The 25,813-nt window shown below is 45.3% G+C and overlaps 1 protein-coding gene across 10 annotated transcripts in view; it reads right to left on the bottom strand.

Annotated features, from left to right (window-relative positions):
* The window catches only part of PLEKHG1 (pleckstrin homology and RhoGEF domain containing G1), a 211,379-nt gene that overhangs the window by 160,747 nt on the left and 24,819 nt on the right, over positions 1-25,813 (bottom strand). For 2 of the 10 annotated variants that reach the window (XM_084777813.1, XM_084777821.1), the window contains exon 1: positions 9,766-9,819. The exons of the other annotated variants lie outside the window; for them this stretch is intronic. The gene's annotated coding sequence lies outside the window, so the exon portion shown is untranslated. Of the gene's footprint in view, positions 1-9,765; positions 9,820-25,813 lie in introns of those variants that run through there. 10 annotated transcript variants of the gene reach the window in all.

Genomic DNA, 25,813 nt, shown 5'->3' with positions numbered 1-25,813 from the left:
CCAAAGATTGGGGTTTCCAGTAGGGGACCCTTCCTCAATTCCCTGCAGGTTGCCCTCTTGTCACATTTCATAGCAAAGAATGATCTTAAAGCAAAAAATCTCTCTCTCTCTCTCTCTCTCTCTCTCTCTCTCTCCCTCACTCCCTCTCTCTCTCTCTCTCTCTCCCTCCCTCCTTTTCCTCTTCCTCCTTCTCCTCTCTTTCTGTGTGTGTGCAAGAATGCATGTACACACCTACTCGTGTGTGTTAGTGTTTGTAGTCCATGGCTCACATGAGAAGGCCAGAGAGCATCCCTAGATGTTTGAGACAGGGCGTCTTATTGTTTCCACTGTGTATATAGCAGGCTAGCTGGCTTGGGAACTCCCAGGAATTCTCCTGTCTTCACATTCCACGGCAGACTCCTAAAATGCCTTAAAAACCCCCAACATTTGAGCATTGGTGGTTTGCCGAGGTTGAGAACAGTCAGGATTGAGGCATGTGTAGACTTTACTTCTAAGGGAACCTCCAACCCGTGGGACAGTCAGAGCAGATTTAGCCAAAGGCAAAGCCCAAGCTGACAGAAGCCACACGTGCTTCTGAATGCATAGTCTAGTGCAACCATAGTGTTAAAATCAGCATCTTCTGAATGCATAGACTAGTGCAACCATGGTGTTCAAATCAGGGTCTTGGGAGTACAGCAGTGGAAGAGAACTGTGGGTAAGCAAAGACTGATCAAAGACCCACTTAAATAAGGAAAAGGGTGGTAGCTGTGACAGTTAGGAAGATTTTTGCAGAGTCTGCACATAATAATATGGAGGAAGCCACAGAACTTGACAGTCATTTCCTTAGCAGACAGGCGTCAGAAGAAGCATCTTTTATGAGTTAAGAGTTTATCAGGAAAGTGGGACAGAGGGGAGGACATCCTATTGGGACTCTAGGTGAGAGAAGCATGGGAGAATGGGAAAATAGAAGGATCCAGAGGGTCCTAGAAACCTACAAAATAACTTTATGATGGGCAGATCTGGGCCCGGGGTCCCGCTCAAACTATGGCATCAGCCAAGGACAATACATGCAGTAAACTTCAAACCCTCACCCAGATCTAGCCAATGGACAGGACATGCTTCACAGTTGAGTGGAGAGTGGGGTCTGACTTTCACACGAACTCTGTTGACCCATATTTGACCACGTCCCCTTGATGAGGAGGCCTGGTGGCACACAGAGGAAGGATGGCAGGCTACCAAGAAGAGAGTTGATACCCTATGAGCATATACAGGGGGAAGAGGTCCCCCTCAGTCACAGTCATAGGGGAGGGGAGTAAGGGGAAAATGGGAGGGAGGGAGAGAGGGAGGGAGGAATGGGAGGATACAAGGGATGGGATAAGAATTTAGATATAATATGAATAAATTAATAAAATATATTTAAAAAAAGAGCATCTCCACATTGTTCAGTGATATGAAACAACTTAGCCTCTATGGCCAAGAGGAAACGCGTTAAAGGACATAGTGAACGTCCTTAAAAATGGAAAAGGTTAAGCTGGGTGTGGTGCTAAAAGCTGAATTTCCCAGGACTGGGGAGGAGGCTATGCTAGCAGAGGCCCTGAGTCCAGTTCCCTAGAACCCACATAAAAAGCTAGGCACGGTGACATGTGCCTGTAACCACAGTGCTGGGGGACAAGGCAGGGAGAGAGGACCCCAGACCCTCATAGCCTGGCCAGCCTAGCCAAATGGATGAGTTGCAGGTTCACGGAGAGTCCTTGCCTCAAAGAGGAAGGCGGAGAACAATTGAGGGAGACAATCAGTGTTGGCCTCTGACCTCCACATGTATGTGCACTAGCATGTATGTGCACACATCCCACACCAACACACACATATACATACACCACACATACACACACATAGAAAATAGTTGGATTTTTTTTTCATAATTAAAATATACTTGGCAAAGAGAAATAGAGGACGTTAGGTTGCCTATGATGGCTCTTTAATGAAATCATGTTTAGGGAGATGGCTTTAACCATTTGAATCTGTATCCAGCTATGTATTTAATGGTAAGGAGCTGGTTTGAACTGAAATGGACTTCTGTGCAAACACTGTTCTCACTCAAACGGCATATGGAAAACTCTAATCCACCCACACCAGTGTTATAGAAGGGATGGAAATTTCCTTTTCCTACACCTCCTCACATCGGTCTAGGAAAAGGGGCTTTGACATATGAGCAATAAAAAAGTAAATTACCAAATACATCAAGGAGTATTTATTTAATATGAGCCTCGAGATTTTAGTGAGCTCTTTGGGAGAAAAAGGACACACAAGTGGAGAGGGCTGACTTGCAGTAACACATTTCACAGTGCCTGCTCAGTCACTACTCATCCGTGTGGCCCTTGGCCGCACAGTCACCAAGACTTCCTGCAAACCTCTGGCTTTGTGAATGTGGATTTTTTACTTCCTAAAAGAAAGTAAATGTTAAATTTGAGTAATTTCACTCCCAGGGAGGCAAAGGGACTAAGAAGGGACTCGATGCAAGAAAGTCCTGCCATTTGTGACATTCCCTGGAGCCAAGGATCTTTACGTCCAACTCTCCGTGCCTGGGATGTGAGCACAGTGGTATTGCTGATCTTAGAAGGTTCAACACTTAATATGATTCCCATTTCGGAAGTATTTTAGGGAGCCCCAATTTCACAGGTCCATGTTTCGGCAACATGCTGTTAACATCTTTCACAGGAAACTGGTGGAGCTGTCTCTTATCTGTGTAGCCACTTTAGGTAGGCTATGTGAACTGTGGTTGATTTACAGTAGAGCGAGTGTGTATGTACACACATGCTTGAAGTTGTGCGTGATGAATGTGCACATGTGTGTGGAGGGCAGAGCACAACCTTGGGGGTGTTTTTCCTCAGGTACCATCCACCTTGGTTTTTTGAAACAGAGTCTCTCAGGGACTCGGCCTAGTGCTTGCCACGTAGGCTAGGCTGGCAGGTCCGTGAGCCACAGGGATTCACGTGTGTCTCTCCAGTCCTCAGTGCCACCAGACTTAGATTGCTTCCCTTTCCCCAGTATGCAGTTACCCTTGTAAAAAACACCCTAGAGCTTTCTGGGGAAGGACTGGGGAAAGAAAGGCTAACAGTAAAATTATCAGAAATTTTTATACAGGTCCTTCCTCAGGAGGACCTGGCCGTCCATTCACTCAAGGGGTTCTGGGTCTGCAAATTGGCTCAAGCCAGTTTGGTTCACAGTCTGCGATTCCCTTTTGCCATGACCCAGTGCAGCCTTTCTTTGTTTGTTTGAGTTTTTTTTTTTTTTTTCCTGCTTATACAGACCAAACAAAAGCAGTAGGCTTCTTATCTATGTCATGTCTGGAAACACCTTGACTGATTAGCCAGTACCAAAGGTCCATACGGCGTCACACCACCATAAAAATCACGTTGCCTGTGCTGACCATTATGTGTCAGGCCATTACGGACATTGCTTTGTCTACACTGCCCATTAGAATACGCATGCTCATCTTGCCTCTGGCACCCAGCACTGGCACTTGGCTCCTGCTTCTTCAGGGCCCAGTTAAACCCCTCACACTTAGTTCAACTGAGCAGCAGCATCGTGAACCCTAAGGTCTCAAGGAAAAGGGGCAATAACACAGCTCTTCAAGTGTGCTGGTGGCTCCCTCACCATTCTGGGTCTTATAGGGTTGGTGGAGCGCCTGTCTTCTGGCCTTTTCCATTGTGGATGACTAGGTTTTACACACTGTATCCACTTTTAGCACTGGGATCTGAGTGCCAGTAGTGAGGATTTTGTGGATGAGTTAAACTAAATTTGAGTGAATGTCTTTCACTTTTTAAGGTGAGTACAATGCGTTTAAGCCTTCCCAAAAAATAGGGGCTTTCCAGAGGAATGAAGAAAGAAAATACTGTCCCCCCATTAATTATAAGAATGGCATCCAGTGATGTTTACACATGGGGCTCCCACGATTAAAACTTAGGTCTAAATATATTGTTTAAGCTACAAGCAAAGTGGTAATTTGCTGAAGCCAAGCCACAGTGAAATTTCAAGAATGTATGCAGGTTGTATGATTTTATTTCCTGATACACACACACAAACACACACACACACACACACACACACACACACACACACACACACACACACACACACACACCATAACTGCTATTTTGATCACTTACTAACTAATTCTTAGTTGGAAGAATTTTTGGAACATACAACAACTTCAAAAAATAAGTTTCAATCCACTATTAAATTTGACTTCTGGGTAAGAGGCAGAAACTTAAGTTGTCGAATCCTTTCTTCCACATAAATACTGACAAAAGGGTTGCTACCTGGTTAGTAGAAACTGCCATCTTCTCCCCACCGTGTTCTGGAATGTTCTTATTGGTACTTTGATTTGCCCTAAATGCAGAATTCCGAGCTAGCTAGCTGGGGTTACTCTCAGCAGGAGGGAGAAGCAAATCCAAGAAAGGTTCAAGCAAAGGTCAGTGGCTGTTAAGCAGGAAGAAAGGGCTCCAAAATCTTTAAGATGGAAGGAAGTAGCAATCAGAAAAGCTCATGGGGGAGACGAGACAGAAAGAATACAGCCCAACAATGGCAACAAAGAGCACAGGCAGGCAGAAGGCATGTGCTCTTGAGAGCTGGGTGCTCGGGGGCTATGGAAGGGCACTTATGTATAGACCAGCAGATTAAATAAGTCTTTTAATGTTGGAAAAGAATGTTTCTAAGCAATTCATGGTCATCCTCGAGAAACTGTACCTTCCCAAGACCAGAATAAAACCCAAAGATATTCACAGCTCTCTTAAAAAAAAAAAAAAGACAGAATGAGAAAGTTACTAAACAGATCTATATGGGCGACTCAGAGAACTAATAGCCCTTACATGCTGAAAGTCTCATCCAGTAGCTGGGAGCGGTGGCACAGGCCTTTAATCTCAGCACTCAGGAGGCAGAGGCAGGCGGATCTCTGTGAGTTTGAGGCCGGCCTGGTCTACATAGCAAGTCCAGGGACAGCTAAGGCTACACAGAGAAACCCTGTCCCCCAAAAAAGACAAACCAACCCAAAAAAAGCTCCTCCAGCAGGTTACAAAAGTTAAGCTAAAAAAGAACAAAAACTTTATAATAAACAGCAAAAATTCAGGAGACAAAAAACTGGGAAGATGTGAAGAATCAGCCTCAGGCGGTTTGGTCATCTACCTGGAGATGCACCGACATGGATGTGGAAGACTATCTTCAGCTAAAGGAGATGGCAGACTACTGCATCCAAAAGAGGACCAGTGAGAGCAGGTGATGGTGCAACTTAGGTTACTGCAAAGCTTCCTAGCTGGCCATGGTTGTACGTGTCTATTATCTCAGAATTAGGCCCAGGGGACGCAAGTTTAACACCATCTTGGATTACAAATTCAAGTCCTAGTCTCAAGGGAAAAAAATCCTAGCTTCATAACACACACACACACACACACACACACACACACACACACACACACGTGTTATAAGAGTCACCGTTAGAGCAGATTTTCTGGCTACACGAGATGATAGATGTGACAGAGGCAAATACCTTGATCACAGAAGCAAGGTCTACAAAGTTAAGGAACAATATTTTGAGTCTGGACTGAGATCACTAATCAAGAGGACAGAATCATCTCAAACATGTAGTAAGTAACACAGCCTACCATCCAGGCAAACTGCCTATCAAATTACTCCAAAGGAATAATACACTGAAAAAAATAATCGAAATACGAGAACGTTCTACGTGAAATTAAGGAAAAAGGTGCAGTCGACGTTGACTAGAACCCCAGAGTAGAGCTTGGTCTACAAAGAAACTGCAAAAGCCTCTTTCAACTAGCAAAAATCAGTGGCCAGGGAAGGGTTTTTGACTTGACAACAAATAATATTTGAATATTGGCTTTAATTTTTTTTTTTTTAGCCACAAAGGAGAGTGATATGTCACAACAACAAAGCTATGGCACACCACCAACAGCAGCATCAAGAACAAAAATCATAAATGTATTCCACTGTGGAAATGTAAAACATGGTAGTTTAACACACTGATGAGTCACAGGTAGAGCGACTGGCTGTCCCTGGGGACAGGGGGTTCCCAGATGTGGGACTTTCATTGGTAAAGCCAGGAAAGTCCTGTGCAAACCAGGGCAGAAGAGACGAATGACCAGTGTTAATAATGTCCTCCTTTGTCTGGTCCCAGAGGTCAGCGGATGCTTTAGAGAGGAAATATCCGACGACACCGATATTGACATAGAAGAGTGTGCCGGGAGAACGGGGTTTACCCAAATTCGATTTCATCTCTTCCCAGAGCATTTTGAGCTTTAAACAATACATTTGTTTGGACTACTCAACCTCTATTCGTGACACATCAAACTTCTAACAAAGAGAACACTCCAAAAATGGGTGTGATGTTCTGCTCCAAACAGGTGAGTTAACCAGAAAGGATTAAACGGGGAATTAAAAAACCAAAAAAACCAAAAAAACAAAAAAACCTAAACTCCATTTGAAAACAAGTTTATAAACAAACCCAGGACAGGAAGATCTGTTCCCATGTGTGGTGCAGGGGCAGCATTCATAAGTGCTGACAGTGAATGGTCACAGGAAAGGGAAGGAACAAGACATTGCTAACATCAGAACCAAGTTAATTTCCACAACAGGCCACTGACCATGCCAGGTCCCTAGACCACACTACCTTCAGCTGCTGCTGGGAGAACCTCAGCTTGTCTGAGTGGAAGCTGCTCAGAGATGGGCAAGCGACCCCTTCGCCTCCCTGTGTGGCTTTACAGTGCTATGCATTAGCCGGAGTTTTAAAACAATAGCCATTGAACATGGTGTTTTAGGCCAAAATCATTCCTCCTTTTTAAGATAATGATTCTTTTCATGAGCCTTAACACTTTGAAGTCCAATGACCCCACCAACCCCAAAGAGGGACTCTTATCTACAGATAACTTTTTGTGTGTCTTTAACAGAGCGCCTCAATCGTACGTATGCTGACTCTACAGTCGTTTGCACCAGAAGTCATCAGCTTATCTATAAATGATAACTCAGACCTAAAGATAATAACAGTTTCATGCCTTTACCCTAAGCCCCGGCCTCTGTTAACACCCAAACATATGTTCATTTTAAATCTCATCTAAGAAATGCTACCTGTTCTGCCTTCGGGAAATCGCTAATTATGGAGCATATAATCAAAAATTCATTCTGGTCTCCTTCCTTGCACAAAAGGAGGGGGGCCCTCATACATTTAACAACCTAACGGGTCTCTGCCAAACCATGAACATCCGTCAAGCTTCCTCATTTTAGGGTGCAACCAGCATCTTACAAGCATACCTGAAATCAGTCTGTGACTTGTATTAGGCATGAAATGTAACAGGACTGAATGCACCCCCCTTTCCTGAAAAGCTGTTAAAAGTCAATTGTGTTTCTTACATATTCCCACTCTTAAACACCAACAAAAGTGGAGAGGGGGGCAACTTCACCCATTTCACTCATGCAGTGCGCTGGAAACAAATGATGAAGACTTGGATATGAGAGCTTGTGAAATGGGGAGCAGCAAGGGGCCGGGGAGGTGGCTCAGTGATTCAGGAGTGCTTGCTGCTCTCGCAGGAGGCTGCAGTTTGGGTCCCAGCACCTACATGGCAGCTCATAACTGCCTATAATTCCAAGTCCAGAGCATTAATTAATATATTTAATTATATGTACCTATATGATAGGGATATTATTATACATGTGTAATAAAATTAAATACGATCTCTGAAAGAGAGCATGGTGGGAGCTCGTGAGATGCGTCGGCCAGGAAGAGGACATGCCTGGAACCTGGACAACTTGAATTTCAACCCATGGGATGAAAGGAGAAAAATAACTCCTAGAGTTGTCCTCTGACCTCCATGAGCAAGCTATGGCACATGCCCTGCCCTACTATAAACAAACAAACGAACAAACAAACACATATAATAAAAAACTGAGAATGAGGAGCAAGACAAAGCAAGCACTTGTGTTGAGCCACAAATTACATATAATTGAGCCATAGTTTCTGGAATTTTGAGAACCAACAGAAGTTTGACTCTGCAAGAATGGGCATCCGCAGGCTCCACGTTTGCCATTTTAATGAATGGAATACTAAAACATCCCATTCAGTTATTTCAGGGAGTGAAGACATTTCATTGGTATGTATTTTAAGCAAAATTTGCAGTTTTCACAGCTGTGAGGAAAAATTAAAAAGGAAAACAAAAAGCCAGTGAAAGCTACAATTTACTGACTCTCTGGGAAGCGAATTGGGAGGTGCTGGGGTAAGCTTCGGGAGACAATGTAAACCATTTGTGAGAATCTGGAGCACTCTGGTGGGAGGGCTGGAAGCTAGGAGCCACACCCACCCTCTTCTTCAGCCCCTTCGGCCTTCAGTGACAGCTCTGTTGAGTAATCAAAACAGACAGCATTTTGAATTAATTATTTTTCCAGGGATGTGTCCTCCAATTGCTCTAAAACCTGGATTGCTTTAAGTGGCTGCATTCCCCATCCATTCTCCGCAATGCTACTAACTATTCTTAGAAGGATAAGATTCAACAAATTCCATCCACTCTCTGAAGTCGGTTACAAACCGCAGCCTGCCTGTAACTCGTGGGCAAAGACCCGGGTGTTTGGAATAACCAGCAAGCACGGAAATGATGCTGTACATCAAACATTCTCTGTATTCGCTACAAAAATCAGGATTTATCGTCCAATTGTTTCATTACTTCATTATTGTAATGGGTTTCTCCCAGAAGAAGGCTTAGAGTTGGGGATTGAAAGTTAAATCTTTCCATATGTCCGAATTTAAACCACTTGCTCTACTGACAAGGAAAATGATTGATTCTTTGTTGTAAATTAAATGTTTTTTTTTTTAAGTTCACGTTAGCTTTTGAAGCTTTCACCCAATGCAGTTCTTTGCCTTGATGCATTTTTCAAGCTATTCTTGTCTATAGTGCTAGATAGCTTGTGAGGTCATACTATGTGCTTGAGTGTGCTAGTAGCTGATGAAGGTCATACTGTGTGCCTTTGGTATGGTGCTAGATAGCTTGTAAGGTCATACTATGTGCCTTTGGTATGGTGCTAGGCAGCTTGTGAGGTCATACTGTGTGCCCTTTAACTTGCCACCCTTTCCATCTCCAACTACTGTTTAAAATGTCACTAAGTCCATTGAGTCATTGGCCACCCTAGGCCACAAATTTTTATCATTTTTATCCATACCATGATCATTACAAATGACAAAAATCGAAAAACTGCATCATACTACATCATACTACAAGGGGAAAACTTCACATTTCATGTGATAGGCCAGCGAAAACACAGACATATGAAAATAGTGTACAAAATCACAGTCAAGCTATGTCTATAACATATATGCAAAATATAAATAAATGAATTCCATGCCTAAATTTGGATCCCAACTCTGAAATACAGCATTAGGTATATGCCAATATTTTAAAAGAAAATCTCAAATCTAAAGGGCTTCTGCTCCCAGGCATGCTTAGGTGAGAGGTACAAGCCATTATCATAAAGGCCGGGGGTGGGGGGTGGGGGTCTTTCACTTGCCTCCTTCTTGCTCCTGTACTTGGCATACATTGATAACTCCCACTGTGACTTGCACACAGTAGGCCTCTACCTGAGCGAGTTCATGTAATTTGTGGAAATCCAGTGGCATCTATATCTCCACAGCAAGGGGTCAGGAGACTTGATTTTTCCTGAGATGGGGATTTCTGTCACATCTGCCTGCGCCAGGGGTGATATGATTAAAAATTTCTGGTGATATCATATTACCTTGAACTTGAATTTTGTTACTTTTGGAAGTAGGTAGACAGCTTCTTGTTTTACCTGATAAAAATGTAAAATTAGCAATAAATGAGTATTATCATTTGCCATGAAGAAATTTATATATTATGGCCACTGTAAAACCTGACAGCGCCACTCAGGAGGCCGGGGTCACAAGTCGTTTTTTAACTGCTGTCCATTTCAGTCACTGAGGCAGGGTTCCTCAGATAAACTCAGAGCCTGCCAATATGCCTAGTCTGGCTAAGCTTGTTTGCTCCTGGGTCCTCTGCCTCTGCAGTATTAAAATTACAAGTAGGCCACCACCCGCCCACCTGGGCTGGGTCCTAGCCATCTGAACTTCCGTTCTCATGTTTGCCTGGCAGGCAAGGCCTTTATCAGCTGAGCCATCTCTTCAGCCTCTCTCTCATCCATAGCTTCCTTTTCTCTAGTGGGCTGGGTCTTGGCTTATTCACTATTTCTCACTTCCCACTGACCTAGCTGCCAAAGGCCCGGCACTGGTCTCAACAATATCTTCCACCTCTTTCCAGCCTTGTATTTTGTGACTGTCCATAGAAGCCCAATACAAACAAACAAGCAAACAAACAAACAAATAATGTTGGGCTGTTGTCTGTTTTTCTTCGTCAACACACACACACACACACACACACACACACACACACACACACCCCTCCCAGCGAGTGAAGAAGACTCCTAACAAACCACAAATGCAGAACGAAATCCCCCATGGCAAACCCAGGTCACTAATCCCAGCCATGTTCTTAAAGCTCTCCAACAGTCTTTGACTATTAGTTTGTAGTCACTGTTGTTGGGTGCTAACTGAATAACTAATGTGCTGTTGTCCTTATTCATGCCCTTCTGCAGTTGGTCTCTGCAGCAGCGATATCTTCTGCTTTTTTCAAACTCTCTAACCCTTCTGTTCCCAGAATCTCCTCCAATGCTGAGGAAAGAGAAGCCAGTGGCAGAAAACTCAACTTCCTGAACTTTTCCTGTCCTGCACCCAACTCTGTCATCTGTCCTCCCCCCCCATCCCCTCCCTCCCTCCTGCCCTTATTCTCCCTTCCATAGACAAATCTCAGTATGTTTATCTGGCAGCCCTCAAGCCATCTTCTGGCCTCAGCTTCCTGACAACTGGAACTATGGGAGCCATGGCACCGACTCTCTTCTCTCTCAGAATGGGGCAGCCACATACCACTCTCCTCTGCTCATGTGCGCTCGGTCTCTCCCTTTCCTTGGCTTATTGTTCTAGCCTACTTCCATGATGGCGTCTCAGACATTCTAAGCAGCAGGTCTTAGGGCCACTCCTCCATGGCCCCCACTTCCCCTTGCCTTTGGAAGGCTGTCACGGTGTTCCTAATGTGACCTCATCTTCTCAAGGATACGCTCCATCAATACTGGCTCCGCCCCAAGTCCCTTGAGGCTCTACCCTCCATCTATGTAGGGCTTGAACCGAAGCTTTCACTCATGGATCTCCAGGAATAGGACAGCAGCTCCAGGCCACCATCTTGGCTTGTCACCGCCCAGGGCAAAGTCCCATGCTACCTGACCCTGGCCAGCTGCACCCACAACTCCATCAAGCCTCAGGTCCTCCCTCCTGAAGTGCTGAGCTGTCTGCTGTGCCCACTCAAAGCTGTCTCTTGGGACCCTGTCTCCCTCCTGCCTCTGCCCGCTGTGGTGTGCTTCTCTTATGGTCTTGCCTTCTCCACATGGCTGATTCTTAGCCGTTGAGACTCAGCCCCAACATGGATGAGCAGGGCGCTTCCACTGTTGCCTCTTTGGATTAAAATTGGAATTCCTCAAAGGCAGAGGCCATTTCTCAGCTTTAGATCCCAGGTCCAGGGCCATCCTTTAGAGATGCTGAACGGAATTTGATTCTTTGGAGGAAGCAATTAGTTTATTGAGATCTCCAGAAACAGAGCCTACGATTTAGCTTAACAACAAAAAGTGTTGTGTAGTATTTTCATAGAAGAGCTGAAAATCCTAAGGGGTGCGGGGGGGGGGGGGGGGAGATGCCATCAACAAAATACCAACTGGGTTAGAAAAAAAAAGAATTCAAATGAATTCTTATTAGAAATATATGGGATTTTTAGCTTGATATGCTCTAACTTAAAACTCAGCCAGGTTCTCCTGAAGGTTTTAGTGAATATGATCAATGACTAGAGAGTAGGGACAGGTCTCAGCCAGTAAAGTTTGGCACAGACATGAGAACCTAAGCGCCATCTCTCAGAACTCACACACACATAAAGCCAGGCTGGGCAGGAAACACCTACAATCCCAGTGCTGGGGAGATGAAATCAGGATCCGCAAGGCTTGCTGGCCAACAGGTGCAGCCAAATTGGGTGACCTTGAGGTTCAGTGAGAGACCCTGGTTCAAAAACCAAGGTAGAGAGGCAACAGGGAAGACATCTGATTCTGACCTCTGGCCTCGATCTGCACATCCCTATAAGTAATGGTTGTTGACCTCTGGCCTCCCTCCACCTGCATACCCCTATAACTAGTGATACTTATAATGTGTATAATTTCTTGGAAAATGGTCTGATAACGTATTCTTTAAATTAGAACTTGTAGGTAAATTATTCTTTAACACTTGCCCCCTTTTGTCTTTTGATCACTAGTATTTCTACTGCCACCATCACTTAACTTGGAAGAGAATAGAAAGGGTGAAACACAGTTCTCTCCTGTCTCTCCAGGTACCAAGGGACACGGGATACAAAGCACTCCTATTGCCAAGACAAAATAGCCACTTGGAACTAGCTTCAAGACAAAGACTTGAAGAGAAGCTAAGCGTGGTCCTCACCGTGTACCGATTGTAAAAGGCAGGCTGAGGAGTGGCATGGAGACTGATTTTAGGGGGTGAGGGGAGATGTGCTGGTTAGGGAAGCATCTGGAAGGATGCAAAAGCAAATTGTTTTAAGTCATTCTCTCTGGCCAGAGACTTGGATGATATAAGGCTCTCCCCTGCAACCCTCATGGTGTTTCTAGTTTTACTCCCAACCCAACTGTCATGTATCACTCACATACTTTAAAAAGGCATTCATAAAATAATGTAAGCAAGATAAAATAGACTACAATGCATCCCACTCCAGGCTCCCTCACACCCAGTCCCTGGAGGGAGCCCCCTGCATCATTCTAAGCCCTGCCGTCAGCCTCTAACTCCCCTTTGGTCAAGAAGAGGAGGGAAACTTGTTGTCTTGAGGACTGAGGATAATTTTGAGATAGACATCCAGGCCATCAGTGTATCTGTGGCTGACAAGAACTTACAAGTACATCAAACATGGACTATGAACAGATTTCAAGTCACTTAACCTTGGATCCTTTGAAACTGCATCTACACAGGATTTTATCCAAGAATCTACCAATTCTCCCTCAAGTGCTCTACAATTCTCTGCACTCTCTCAGTGCTGGCATTCAGTCTCCTGTGGTGTAGCACTGATGCCTCTCTGTGTTTCCTGCTTAACCCAGAGCTCCAACAGGGTGGCCACCTTGTCGTTTGGCTCAGAAGAGTACCTGACAAGTGGGAGAAGAAAGATTACTCTGCCCCTCTAACAGCGTCCTCCACTTTGTGGAGGGGGTGTCACCCCACCCCAACATGTGTTTAACACTCTGCTTCCCCAGTAGCTATCAGGATAGAATATTCAATTAACTGACAAGTAATGAGGCCAGAGGCCTTTCTTTAGGTGAGGATAGCCCAGAGATGCTCATGGGTAGTCTGCAGGTAGGTGTGTTTTAGGCCCAAGCAGGTCTCTGCCAATGCTGAGAAGAAGGACATTTGGGTATACCCCAGTGCCAGTCACACAGCCATAGTCAACACGCTGGGCTGACACAGGTGAGCAAGGTCTTGTCTGTCTCACAAGAGGTGAAACCACTCTTTTCAGGTGATTCTAAATTGTGTCACAATTAAAACTAACAATCATGCTCACATTTCCCCATTCACTATTAACTGGCTTAACTGGCACTCCCCTTGAGTTCCTGCTTTCTCATTTCCCAGGCTTGGCCACATTCTTGTACTGCGTGCTGACTGTCTCCCTCCCGTTTCAAAGGAAAATGAGTACAGATCAAAGGGCCCCAAATCCACACATAGTTTCCTTAAGCAGAGTGTCCTTCCGTTCCAGATAATTCCAGAACTCACACAGACCTCCTTAAAATATTTTTTAAATTTAACTTTATTTCGTGTGTAGGAATGTTTTGCATGCATGTGTGTCTGTTAACCATGTGTGTGTCTGTGAACCATGTGTGTGTGTCTGTGAACCATGTGTGTGTGTCTGTGAACCATGTGTGTGTGTGTCTGTTAACCATGTGTGTGTCTGTGAACCATGTGTGTGTCTGTGAACCATGTGTGTGTCTAGTGCCTGCAGAGGTCAGAAGAAAGTGTCGGAGCCCTGGGACTAGAGGTACATATAGATGGCTGTGAACTATTATGCTCGTGCTGGGAACCAAGCCTGGGTTTTCTAGAAGAGCAGCCAGTGTTCTTAACCACCAAGCCATCTATCTCTCTGGCGCCTTACACCGACCTCTTTCCATTTCAAGTCCATACCTTATTTGGTCCCTCCCCTCCTTATCTCTCCACTTTGCCAAAATTTCCTACAGTTGTTTGATACTGACACGAAGCTTGTCTGAAGCCCCTATTTTTGCTGTTTTGTCCTCAAATTCTTTTGATTCCATCTACCAGAATGTGGTTGAACCAATAGGTTCCATCTTTGCTCCTTGAAGGATTTGCAAGCAAACAGGAGTCAGCCACCCCACTCCTCCTTAACCAGGAAGGAGCCCTTGTTTGTTACTTTGTTTCGATCTGTTCAATATGATTTTTTTTTGTATCTATGTATATTTCCCCATGTATAATTGCTTTCAATATGGAGTTGGTGAATTGAAAACTCACCATTGAATAGAAGGATCCAGAGGGTCCTAGAAACTTACAAGAACATTATGATGGGTGGATCTGGGCCCAGTAGTTCTGCTCAAACTACTGCACCAACCAAGGACAATACGTGCAGTAAACTTCGAACCCCTTCTCAGATCTAGCCAATGGACAGGACATTCTGCACAGTTGAGTGGAGAGTGGGGACTGACTTTCACATGAACTCTGGTGCCCCATATTCGACATATTCAACCACGTCCCCTCAATGAGGAGGCCTGGTGGCACTCAGAGGAAGGATAGCAGGCTATCAAGAAGAGACTTGATACCCTATGAGCATATACAGGTGGAGGAGGTTCCCCTCAGTCACAGTCATAGGGGAGGGGAGTAGGGGGAAAGTGGGAGGGAGGGAGGAATGGGAGGGTATAAGGGGTGGGATAACAATTGAGATGTAATATGACTAAATTAATAAAATATATAAAGAAAACTCACCATTGAAAAAAACAAAAACAAAAAACAAAAAACTCACCATTGATTAGTTTAAACATAAAAGGGCTCAAAATGTTTGTCTGTGCTTTGCATTTACAATAGTGGGTATCCCCTGAATGTCAACTTTCTTATAACTAATTGAGAAGCAGTAACATCCTTCTTGTCTACCTCACGGGGTCCCTGGAAGACAGAATGAGAAATTCCACTCAAGTCCTGACTTTCATGTCACTACTGAATAATGGCCCCAGGACTTAACCCTGTCACGCTGTCACGCTGTCACGCTGGTGGGAACAAGACATGGATGAAGAGGCAATGGGATAGGCTTGGCTGTCCTGGGCAGTGGTGTCGCTGAGTCTGCAGCTGCATGTGCAGAAGCACCAGCCTCTTTCTACCCTTCACAGCACAGTGCAGCTCACATCCATGCCCGACTGCCTACCATGGCACTTAAGACCCACAACAGTGCCCTTGGCATACAATTGGTCAAGACAAATAGGTAGTGTTAGGTAAAAAATAATCAAAGTGTGAAGAACTTTTATACCATTTAACTTTGTTTAAAACGAAACAATAGATGCACATTCTAAAAGATCAAGAGAATAAGAAGCCCCAAGAGACACCATCATTACCTAGAAATAAGATGATTGTGGCTAATCCTGGGTAATTTCCTTCTCCTTTTTCTCATTTGTTTATAATGCAAATCAAAGCGTTAGCTGTCATCTGACCTTTTCTCCCACTGGACGTTATAACACAGGCATTTTTACAAGAGAGCTTTCAACTATTGACCTTTTCCTACTTGCAACAAAAATTCTTCAAGAATGTCAGAAATACCACATGCTTGCCTTAGGAACTGGAGTCCTGGAAGTTGTGTGGTATACCCATCGTCATAAGAACCAGAAAGTTCTGGAAGCTTGATTCTCAGAAGCAGGAGAACAGAGAAGCTCTGAAGGCAGGCTTGCAGCGGACGGCAGGGAAAGCAGGCGGACTACCCTGGGACACTCGGGGCAGAGAACCTCTCCCTTAAAGCTCCCTTTTTAGAGAGTTCCATTTCCAGCTCCCTAGTGCTCTCCATCGATGCGCACCCTCTGTGCAGCCCACACCTTCCATGCTCTCCTTTCTCTGGCCTCATCCCACCCCCCACCCACTCTGCTATGGCTTGGATCTGTAATGACCAGAGGGTCTATGTGTTTAAGAGTTGGTTCTGGGTTGGCAATATTGGGGGATGGTGAAAACATTAAGGTGAAGGGAAGAGTGAGAAGTCTTTAGGTCACTGGGGATGCTCTTGAAGGGCACTGTGGGACCCTATCTCCCTTCTCTGTCTGTCTCTCTCTATCTCTCTCTGTCTGTCTCCCTGGCTATGTGCTAAGTGTCTCTGCGACTTGCTCTGACCCCCTGTACTATGCTGCCTCAGCCAAAGCAATATGGACCACCTAACGATGGGCTGAGACTCACAAAGCTCTGAAACCAAGTGGAGCTTTTTCCTATGCCAGTCGGTCATCACAGATATTTGTTAGAGTAACAGAAAGCCAGACAACTCGAACCTTTCCAGGAGCCTCTAGCCAAGCTTCAGAAGTATCTATAAGTGGAGGGGCCAGGATGGGGGAGGCCTGGAGTCCATCCCCGCAAGTGAAGAGGTGATCTGAAACCCTAGCTTAGAACTTGCATTTTCCTGGAGCTCTCACTGCCCTTGGTTCCTCAGGTACATTGGGTTTATCTTGAGTGACCTAAAGATGTCCCCATCATAGACTCCATGTCCATCTCTCAGGGCTTTGTCAGACCACGTGAGGTGTAAGGTATACGTGCTGGCTAGCCTTTTGTCAACTACACCGTCTGTGTGTAAAACGGAAGATATCTAAAAGGAGGCAATCATAGTTGAGAAAAGGCCTTCATAAGATCCAGCTGTAGGGCATTTTCTTAATTCATAGTGATTGATGAGGGAAGGCCCAGCCCACTGTGGGTGGTTCCATTCCTAGGCTGGTAAACCTAGGTTCTGTAAGCAGGCAGGCAAACCATGGGAAGCCAGCCAGTAAGCAGCACTCCTCCATGGCCTCTGCATCAGCTCCTGCCTCCAGGTTCCGGCCCTGCTGAGTTCCTGTTCTGACTTCCTCCAATAATGAACCATGATCTGGAAGTGTAAGCTGAATAAACCCTTTCCTTCCCAACTTGCTTTTTGGCCTTATTTTTGTTGCAGCAATGACCCTAACTAAGACACCTGCTTGTTACCTGGGGCCTTTTTTGTTCTAGTGTTCCCTTTGCATAGGGGACGGAATGCCCAAAGGACAATAACATCCATCGATGCTTCACTCTTCCAAGTCTTCTGTATCACCTGGAAGCATCTTGGAAAGCATCCCAGGGAGCTGATGCAGGGCAGGCAGAACCACTCTCTTCAGCTCAAGGAAGATAGAGACGCTGTGGTGACTTGTCACCACATGTCACACTGTGCAGGTATCTGCAAATGTGAAGCTCATGTTGACATCTATTTCAAGCACGGCAGACAATGACCTGAGCCTGGGACCCTGGAGATGATGTGGACACTGAGAGTGGAACTGAAATCTATAAACCTTTAGACTTTGGGCATAGGAGGTTTTCCTTTTCTTCTTATTCTGGGTCATGATATTTAGTCTGGGTTGAGTTTCCATATTCTCTTCTGAGCAAGAGGAATGCTCAGTCTTTTATCCTTCCCCCGACTCCTTTGAAATGGTTTATTCGGGTCACCAATGACTTCATCACTGCAAAGGATGTGGCTGGCTCTTTACCCCGCCCCCCCCCCTTCAGCTGCTACAATGCGATCTCTCTCCTTTGCTTCTGAGGTTCCACGCACCCCAGCCTTTCCTCTCTTGCTAGCTGTTCCTTCCCCCTCTCCTGGGCAAGGTCTTTCCTCTCATCCCACCCTGGAGGTGCTAATGTGACCTACGGTCAGCCTCTCTCCACGCTGACTCTCAGAGATGTCATCACCAGGGCTACACAAGGCATCTCTTTGCTGATAGTTTCCTGGGTGCTTCTTGCCCTGGCTCTCTTCTTAGTCCTGGGTTCATACACTGAAGGCCTGTTTGAGAGCCAACAGGACTAAGTCAGACTCTTAATTCCTCATCCTTGAGAACCTGTCTCTCTCCCACATTTATAGCCTCAGCCAACAGCACAAACTGCAATGCCAACAACCCTTGGATGTTTAGGCTAACGTCCTTGGCTTCATCCCTTGTTAGTTTGTTTGTTTTATTCCTCTCCTGAGGGACACCTGTGTGTCTCTGTGATGGAGCTGCCACACAGAAGCCAGTAGCTTTCTTTTCACATTCAGGATGGGTCCCAGCTCCTCTGGGGACGTCCTGCTGTACCCAGAGCAAAGCCAACATGCTAAGCAGGACCTGTTCCCTGGTGGTCCTCATCCACTGGTCTCCCAGCTACAGGATACTAACTTACACATGAGGAAACATACCTCCAATGACTCTCTCAGATGGCCTATGGTGCCAACCACTGTTGCTAGGAAAAGCCCGTCCAGACAGTTATCTTTAATTTATACTGAACAAATAAAGTAACTTTTCCCTGGTTGTAAAAATCTTGAACAATGCATAAATCCCCCAAAAAGTAAAAGGACTATATTGAAAATCAAGTGTCAAATCCTATTGTGGGTTAATTTTCTGCCATTGTTTTCCACGTGGCATTGACTTTCTATATAATACTGATCTTTTAAAAATTGTGGGTTACTCAATGTTGACTTCATTCTTCCTCACAGATTTTAAAGGCTTTCTTTTAGCCTTGCTATTTCATGAGAAATCTCAACTATTCATAACAGTCTTGTGTATGAGTGTGCCGTACATTTGTCCTACCCTCTAGTGTTGAAACATTAGGTCAGTTTAATGTTATGGGGGCTTAAAATTGTAAGTAGGATCAAGTGTATCCAAAGTTTCCTTTGTTTAGTGCATTTCCCCTAAATGGAAATACTAGGTCAAAAATCACTAAACGCTTTTTCAGAAGATTTTACTTCAAGCTGCCATGTAATCTGTGCCCAGTCCTTACATTCAGATTGGCCATAGGAAGCCCTGCTCACAGGTAGGGAAAGTACAAGCTCCAGACTGGTGCCTGGAATCTTACCCATCGCATGCAAATGACCTCCAAGGCCAGTATTCTAGAACGCCCCTGGAAGGCTGCTCTTCCTGTTTCTTCACTATCAGTGTCTCAATAGGCATCTCCTCCCCATCTGTTCTCTCCTCTCTCAGCTGAGATTTTTTTCTCTTTCTCTTGCCTGCTCGCGTGCTATCTCCATCTCCACTGCCATCAGGCTCTCTAAGCATCACCACCTGAGAACGGAGATGATGGTGCTCCATCCACGTTCCACACCTGGGCATGGCTTCTCTCACACCAGGGTGCTTGTCAGTCACCCGAGGATATTGTTACAGTACATGCTCCTATCCTTCAGGATAAATCAGTGATCTGTGAACTGCTTTATTCTCCCTGAAAAATTATAATACCATCAATAGTAGGGGCGGAAAATTGCATATCTCCATTGAGCTACAAGAACTCAACCTCCACTCCCCCCATCACTGGCCCGAGTTCCTCGAATCAAGTCTAGACATAATTCTGATTGAAAAGGAATAATATAACATAGCAGAGTAAGGGTGCATGTGCACATGCATGTGTAAGTACGTGCATGTGTGTGTGTGCACGCACATTCACACTCACATATCTCCGTGTCTGTGTGTCTGTACGTCTGTGTGTGTCAGTGTTTACATGTTTTCTCACCTACGTACCATCCTCAAACAAACATCCATTTGCTGAGAGCACTTTGAAAACTGATCTCCATGAGCTCTAAAGAGAAGCCAGGATTAAAGCTTTAGCTGCACAAAGCCGCCACTCCACTCTTCCTACAGCCAAGGGCTTTCCCCTAGCTCAACATCCTCCTTAAAATGGATCCCTCCCCCCCTCAGTCCCCCAAAAAAGACCACCTACACATATTAAGCAGTGGTGGCAATTTATGGCAAAACAGAATAAGCCCACTCTGGGGAGAATAGGACTTAGACTCGGAAAGTGGCAGTTCAAATACCCAGCCATTACCCCAGCAACTGCGTTCCCACTGATGGTCGCTACAGGATTACCAGGCCGGTACAACATTTGTTTTGGGTTCAATCTGTTGTCCATATGGCAGACAGAGGAGGAGTTAAACTTACGACACTCACTCTTACAAGAGCAGGTTCTCTATAAAAATTCCACCTTCATGTGATTGCATATACATTTTATACCATTTCTGAGAACATAGCTTAAAGCCGTACACCCCATAAAACTCCCTGATGTTACACAGGAACATCTTTTGGAAAGCAAGAGGGCAGTGGTTCCTTATTACTATCTCTGTAATTGTGGATTTAAGTTTCTAATGATCACAGACGGCAATAAACACTAATGGCGTTCAAGGCAGGGGCAGTGGGAGAGCAGGGGCAGAGAGGGCTGATCTCGCCTAACTGCAGGAGCAGATGTTGACGCAGATAGTTATAAGCAGTTCCCCAGGCAAGACTCACGTACTTCCTGCAGCCGTAAAAGATGAACTCTCTGCGTTAGTGTAGGATACACTGAACCTAAGGTCATCCTTGCAGACCCCCTAAAGCCGCCCCCCCCTTTTTTTTATTATTGTTTCCTTTATGAGTGGAGATAGGCTCATTCCCAGGGGCAGGTAGGGAAAGCATGGGAGTTATTTCAAAGCAATGTTGTCCTTCAATGTGGAAAGTATGGAGATTTTATGAAGGGAGCCCATAAATATTTATATAGGGAAACACTGTAGGAGCCGGCACATTTCTAAGTACGCAGTTAAAGCGTGTGTTCCCACGCACGTTCAGTCGAAAGTCATAGTCCAAGAATGAAAGGTGGTGGGTGCATTCTGGGTTGTGCTCGGCTCAAGGCTATGAGTGTGTGTTTGAAAGGCTAGGATGGTAGGCAGGAACAATTTGGGGCATGTACTGACTGTGTCAAAAGATGGCAGACAGGAACACCTCTGGGCATGCTCAGATTTCATCAACATTTCACTGAAGAGAAGGACAAGGCACTTCCAAGGTGTGTTAATATTAGAGTTTGCACTTAAAGGTGCCTGCCCCATTAAGGGGCTCACAGATTTCCTCTGCAGAAGAAAGAGTGCGTGCATAGCCACCACCATCAACCCTGTTGTGCTAACAAAGTAGCTATATTACAACAAAATAGCTTGCCCGTGTTGAATGCAGTGAATCTCCTTATTTGTAGAATAATAAAAACTTTCAGGATGTCGTGTGTGTGTGTGTGTGTGTGTGTGTGTGTGTGTGTGTGTGTGTGCCCCCGTGTGTACATATGGACACACGTGTGTGAGGGCCCACAGGGACCAGAAGAAGGTGTTAAAGAGTTGGATTTATGGGTAGTCATGAACTGCCTGAGGTGGCTGCTAGGAACTAAACTTGGATCCTCCTCAAGGGTAATAAGCACTCTTAGTGGCCGAACCATCTCTATCTTGTTAGCCTTATAAATAAAGATCTTTTGAAAATTAAGATTAAGGTCAGAAAACAAGTAAAAGCTGGAAATTTCCCGAAGGAAATTGAGTAGTTGAGTTTTCTTTATAAAATTACATTGGGATTAATTCACAAAAGTAGTAGGGGGAGATTGGAGAGATGGTTCAGCAGTTACGAGCAGGTATTGCTCACAGAGGACCTGGGTTCGAGTCCCAACACCCACATCACACAACTCACATGTCTATAACTCCAACTCCAGGAGATCTGGCATCTCCGGCCTCTTTGGGCACCCTGACTCATACGGCATTAACATACACATACCTATGCTTATAAATAAGCAAATAAAAATAGAAAACAACAAAGGGCATCGTTATTTGTTAATTTGAATTTTGTTTCTCTTCACCATGAGACTGATACCCCATAGACTGTGACAAGGCTCACTCTTAACAGAACAAGCCCTGATACCCTTTTAGTTTTGAACAAAGAAAAACTTCAGTGACAACAGAAGATGGAACAAAGCTAGAAAAATACAGAAGTGAAGCCGGGCGTGGTGGCGCATGCCTTTAATCCCGGCACTCGGGAGGCAGAGGCAGGTGGATCGCTGTGAGTTCGAGGCCAGCCTGGTCTACAAAGCGAGTCCAGGACAGCTAAGGCTACACAGAGAAACCCTATCTCAAAAAACAAAACAACAAAACAACAACAACAACAAAAATACAGAAGTGAGTGAGGCCTTGCAGCCTGTCACAAACACATGCTCCCTACAGAGCTTATAAATTATAGGAAGAAAGGTGATGAAAAAGTTTCCATTTCTGACTGCTACAGAAACATCTTTCAAGACTTAGATATTTTTCACCTTTTAGATAAATGCTTTGTCCTAAATTTGACACATGTAAGAGGCTTCATGACTTAGCCTGTTTTTTTTAAATCACAGTTCTAGAAGCCCAAGGACAAACTCTGTCTTGATCTATTACAAGAAACTGGTCGTGCCCAGAGACTCAGCAGGGGCTTTTCATCTTTTCTCCTCAGTGCCCCATTCACCTATAATACCTGGGGGATATTGACTCTTACAGTCTCTAAGCTAAGGACCTTTGTTCTTCATGTGCCTTTGAGCCTTTTGGAATGGAGTTGCTAAGCACCTATTCCTGGACCCCCTCCTTACCTATCCCATAATGCTTAGCTGGCGTCGCAGCAAAACCACCAAGTAAGAAAACACAGAACAGTAGTGCACAAGCGCAGCCCCATGATGGTCAGAAGTGGGTGTTTCAAGAGTGGGCATGGTGTCCTTCACCTGAGAGGTTCAGGACGGAGCAGAGACAGTGCCTTTCAGAGGGGCGCCAACCCCTTCAGACAGACACACGAATGCACACTGGCGGCTGGCCACAGGTACTTTACACCTTTGGAGAGTAGCACAGCCAGCCTGCATGCCTTGGGGAGCCATCACAGCCAGCTGAGGCCCTCTGAACCTCTGCCTAGAGCCCCTGAAGCAGCCACACCTCCTTTCTGCAAATCCACAGCGTCTCTGCTCATGCCTCCTTCCTGGAAGCACATACGAGCTCCCTCCTCCCATAACTCTTGTCAGTTGTCTCTGCTGTATTACCTCCCCATCGCTCCACCCTGTTATATCAGTTTTCTCAGTCCCCACAAATGGCTCTGCTAACAGAGAACACCTGAAGTTAAGGAGCACTTCTCCACCATCCTCCCCTACATTTTCACCATGAACCCCACAAATACCACTTCCTCACTGAACCACAATCCATCATTACACCTAAGAAATTAACAAGAATTCCATATTACCGTCTTACTGTGTTCAGAGCTCACCAGTTATCTGTCTGTCCTGGGCTGTACTGTGTCTCCCACAAATTTTGTATGTGACCCTCTTATCCCTGAGTACCTGAGACGGTAGCTGCTAGTATAGGTTCTTTAAAGAGTGATTTCTTTGAATTGGGGTCATTAGAGTGGACCCCAGTCCAGCATAGTGGTGCCCTTATATAAAGAAATTAGGACACAGAGAAAGGACAAGTGGAAGACAGGAGAAAAAGAGAAGATGTAAGTTAAGCAGAGAGGTGTGCAAAGAAACAGACTCTGCCAGCACCTTTTTCTTAGAATGCTAAGCTCCAGAAAGGTAAGAAATAAACTTTGATGGTTTATGCCACCCTTTCTTTGGTCCTTTTTGTGATGTCTCTAGTGAACTCACAGTGAAGTAACAGAGGCCCTTTATGGAGGTGGTGGTTTGGGTCCGAGATTTGGTCAAAGTTCATCCATTACATTCATTTGTATTAAAACACACACACACACACACACACACACACACACACACACACACACACACAGAGGCTTTTATTTCATTCAAGTTGGACTTTGATCCAGTAAAATCTCTGCTGTGTCTTAAATCTAATGACAAGAGCCAGAGGTTGTGGGTGAGGAGATGAAGGGAGCCAACAAGAGACTGTTTCACAGCCCCAAAAGTATGTTGACACTTTGACTTGATCCCACGACAGCGACAGTCAGGGTCCCCTACATGTATCTCTACTGCTAACCCCAGTGAGCAGAAGCAACCAGACTCTATGGATGGATCTTTCCCCAGAGCTTTCCCTCGCCACTGACCCACAGCCAGCACGGGGCCTGTATAAAATCATACTTCCTCAAATGCTCATTAGAGAAACACATTTTTTTTTTCCTACTACCATCCAGCCTCACGTTGAGGGACCCGTCTCAGAAGCTGGTCTTTCTCTGTGGACCATCTGTGATGGCTCAAGGGAATGTTTCACCTCAGAGAACCCACTGTATTGGGACTTCTGGTTTAAGCCTTTCATGTACAGAGCCCCTCCTTGGAGCAAGGTACTCAAAGAAGGGTCCCATCCTTGTAGACATCAGTGCTCTCATTAGAGACCAGCCACCCCTGCCTGCCGTCGTGAAAGTGAGCCTGATGGCGATGACGAGTGAAAGCAGAACAAAACCACAAATATACGGAAGTGCCAGAGAATGGATTTTTTTTTTTTTTTGTAACTGCCTGTCTTATTCCTTTAACCTACATGGGAATCCAAAAACATGTTTGAAGCAACCATGACGAATGGATCATTCTGCCTGTCAGCAGCTTCATAGCTGTACCCAATTGTCATTTGCACAAGCAAAACTGCTCTCCATAGACACCGCCCTGCAGCAGTCACACTGTGGTACCATGAGGTGGGTAAGACTTCTATGCATGAGGAGTTGGGAGGAGAGAGACATACGATTAAATGCTTTTGTTTATGGTGATGCCTGGCATTCATTTTGGGTTAGGTCTTGTACCAGTTACTTATGTCACTGTCGTGGCAAAATACAAGGCCAAGACAACCTAAGAAAGGATGGGCACATTTGGCTCACAGTTTAATGGTAAAGTCCACTAAGGTAGGGAAGGTATGATGGCTGGAGTGTGAGGTGACTGGTCACACTGCATCCACAGTCGGGAAACAGAAAGACATGAAGGCTCGGCTTGCTTTCTCCTCTTTTATTTAGCTCTGGACCTCAGCTCAGGGGATGGCACAGCCCGCATTTATGGCAGGTCTTCCTATCTCTCTGAACTTCGTGTGGGAACCTCCTCACACACATGCCCAGGGACTCGTTTCCACAGTGACTCTGACCTCTTTCACGGTGACCATGGAGAATAACCCTCCAAGTTCCTGTGTACTTTAAAACTCATTTGTGTTCCACAGTCATGCTAGGAGAGCGTTACAAACAGGGAAACTGAGACCCAGGTATTGGAATGAGAGATTTGAAGGACAGCAGTGGCAAGGTTGGGGACGGCTGGGAAAGACGGGCAAAGTTAGAGAGTGTCTAAGGGAAGGTATCAGGCTGCCTAAGCCTTGCAGTATTTGCAGTCTGCCAGGGACATACACAGGCCTGTGATGGGGCACAACTGGGAGAGAGTTCTGCAAGCAGAGGCTAGGGCATGTCATAGGGAAATGTGTGAGAAATTCAGTAGCCACTCAGTGTTCCCTGCACGACTTTCTGTGGGCAGCACAGCTGGCATAAATGACCATTCAGTGTAAACTGCTGAGGTCTCTCTCTCTCTCTCTCTCTCTCTCTCTCTCTCTCTCTCTCTCTCTCTCTCTCCCTCTCTGTCTCTGTCTCTCTCTCTCTGACACACACACACACAGACAGAGAGAGACAGACAGAGACAGAAGGAAAGGAGGGAGGGAGGGAGGGAGAACTAACACCCCAAAACAAACTGAGCAGGATGGAAAACAGCTCACCTCCCAGAGGAAGA

Source organism: Acomys minous, assembly GCF_964271855.1.
Source record: "Acomys minous genome assembly, chromosome: 3".
NCBI classification, from domain to species: Eukaryota; Metazoa; Chordata; class Mammalia; order Rodentia; family Muridae; genus Acomys; species Acomys minous.
The sequence above is the reverse complement of the archived record's forward strand: the minus strand, read 5'-3'. Positions and strand labels throughout refer to the sequence as shown.